Source organism: Octopus bimaculoides, chromosome 24 (genome assembly GCF_001194135.2).
Source record: "Octopus bimaculoides isolate UCB-OBI-ISO-001 chromosome 24, ASM119413v2, whole genome shotgun sequence".
Lineage (NCBI taxonomy): Eukaryota > Metazoa > Mollusca > Cephalopoda > Octopoda > Octopodidae > Octopus > Octopus bimaculoides.
In genome coordinates, this window is record NC_069004.1 from 33,347,869 (window position 1) to 33,350,647 (window position 2,779).

Genomic DNA, 2,779 nt, shown 5'->3' on the forward strand with positions numbered 1-2,779 from the left:
TATGTATGTATGTATGTATATATGTGTGTGTGAATGTATGTATGGACGTGTAAATGTATGTATGTGTGAATGTATGTGTGCATGCATGTATGTATGTATGTATATATGTGTGTGTGAATGTATGTATGGACGTGTAAATGTATGTATGTGTGAATGTATGTATGTATATATGTGTGTGTGAATGTATGTATGGACGTTCTCTTCTCTTTTTAATTTTGGTAGCAAGGTTGTGAAGGAAAGCATCTTGTTTTGTTAATTATCTTTAATATCTTAAGGCCTTGCAGATTTTTATAGTCCCAGACATCGGGATCATTTGTAGAGTATGAACGAAGGATGTATGCATGTATGTATTATGTATGCACGCACGTACGTGCGTACATACGTACACGAACACGAGTACGTGCGTACGGATGTATAGCCATGTTGAAATACCAATATCGTCAAGTTTACTCAATGCACTTATAACACACACACACACACACACACGCAATACACACACGACAAACCAGTCGCAGAAAATGTAGGAAATAAAAATAAACAGACTCACGCAGAACAATGATTAAAAGCGGACGATGAAGTAGAAGTGAAAAAAATAGGTAAGAAAGCCAAGATGGATATAGTATGTGAAGACGAACCAAAAACTGGGGGCAAGAGAAAGAGAGAGAGAGAGAGAGAGAGAGAGAGAGAGAGAGAGAGAGAGAAAGGAGGACATAAACAAAGTGAAGTGTAGGTTTGTGTGTAATGTAGGTACGAGTGTTGATAAAGAGGGGATTGACCTGGAGAATGCGTGAATGAGAGAATGAATGAGTGAGCGTCTGAGAGAGACAGAGTGAGAAGGAGAGAGAAATACTGGTTAATGCGTGACAGAAAGAGCCAAATAAATAGCAAGAGAGAGAAAGAGAGACAGAAATAGTGTGTGAAAGAGACAGAGAGACAGATACAAGTAATTAGTGTGTGAGAGGGAGGAGAGAGAGAGAGAGAGAGAGAAGTAAAGCACGAGAGACTGAAATAACCTTAATGTAAGAGGGAGAAAGGGAGAAAGACAAATAAAAGTGAGAGAGAGGGAGAGGGAGAGCGTGTGGGCCAGAGTGAGGAGAAAGAGAGACAGAAATAATGTATTTGAGAGAGAGAGAGGAGACAAAGAGACAGCAATAGACTGTGTGAGGGAGACAAAATAATTAATAGATAAAGAATGTGTGAGAGAGAGAGAGAGAGATGTGAGACAGAAAGAGAGAGAGAGAGAGAGAAAGAAAGACGTTATTGAACAATTGAAAGCCCAAAGAATGTGAATAAATGCGATTATATAATATTAAAAAGGTTAGGGTTACTAAAGGAGACAGTTTTTAGAAGCGAGGATGACCTGTCGGGGAGGGGGGGGGGTTAGGGTTAGGGTTAGGGTTATGATGAATGTATGTATAACTTGAGTGAAAGCTTGTGTAACACACGCACACATACATAGATACATACACGCATATATCACTATGTGTGTGTGTGTGTGTGTGTGTGAGTGCACAGAGAGTGAGTGTGTCGTTTAGCCCCAGGCCAACCAACCCTCACCCAGCAGATTATCGAACATTTTAGCAAGACCAACTGGTCTTTATTTATTTGTTTATTTCAGGTACAGTGTATCAAGGATTACATTAACCAATGAGTGTCATTGTGGTGCTCCAGCATGACCACAGCCACTTGGCTGAAACGCATAAATAAATAAATATATTTATATATATATATATATATATATATATATAAGACGCTTCGGTATGTGAAAGATTTAGCTGCTGTTTCTAGCAGGTTGAATGACTAGTTAAAGGCCACTCACTACCACCACACTTACTGGTTTCTGAGTGACTGTGCTAAGTATCAATTTAATTGAGTGAAAGAAAGATAAAAACAGAGAGAAAGAGAAAGAAAAAGGAGAGAGAGAGAGAGAGAGAAAGTGTGTGTATATGCGAGTGTCATTGTTTCACCCCATGTTAGCTCTGATCCAGCAGTTACAATTTTAGCATGACCATCGATTCTTTATTTATTTAATTTTTTTTTTTCAGGTACAGTGTATCGAGGATCACATTTTCCATTGTGCAATGTTTCTAAAAGACGTTACTGTATGACGTGAGGGAGATTTGGCTGCGGTTTCTAGCAAGTCAAATGACCGTCTAGAGGCTTCCGAGTTAAAGGAAGACAAAGAGAGAGAGAGAGAGAGAGAGGTGAGAAATAAAAGAGAGTGAATGAATATAGGTAGAGACAGACAGATAGATAGAAAGACAGACAGACAGCTAGGTAGATAGATAGATAGATAGATAGATAGATAGATAGAGTGAAACAGTAAGACAGTTTAAGAGAAACGAACAAAAACAGAGAGAGAGTGTGTATGTCTATATGAGTGACATGTAGATGAAAATGATTGAAAGAAAGAATGAGTGACATGCAAGAGATGAGTGTGGAAAGGGGAAGTAGAAGACTTAGGTTGTAGTAGCAGTAGTGGGAGTAGGAGGAGGTGTGGCTAAAGAGGGAGGAGTTATTGAGTGTAGCTATCAGCTGTTGGATGTAAACAAATCCACATGACTTGGACGACGTGAGTTAAAAACAGCAGAAAAGGCCAGAGATTCGAGTCTCGGCAGGAAAATCTCTGGCTTGATGGGGGAATTCATTGTAGCTTTTTGGAAACGCTGTTTACACTGCGATTGATGTTTAGTTGGCAGTCCTTGGAAAGGTCCTTCACCCAGCATTTTATATATATGTGTGTGTGTATATGTATGTATATGTATATATATATATATAT

General features: G+C 38.9%; 1 protein-coding gene across 1 annotated transcript in view; it reads right to left on the reverse strand.

Moving 5' to 3' along the window:
• The window catches only part of LOC106873831 (ubiquitin-conjugating enzyme E2 H), an 80,822-nt gene extending 80,258 nt beyond the window's left edge, over positions 1-564 (reverse strand). The window contains exon 1 of the mRNA XM_052976430.1: positions 548-564. The gene's annotated coding sequence lies outside the window, so the exon portion shown is untranslated. The remainder of the gene's footprint in view (positions 1-547) is intronic.
• Positions 565-2,779: the final 2,215 nt, after the last annotated feature.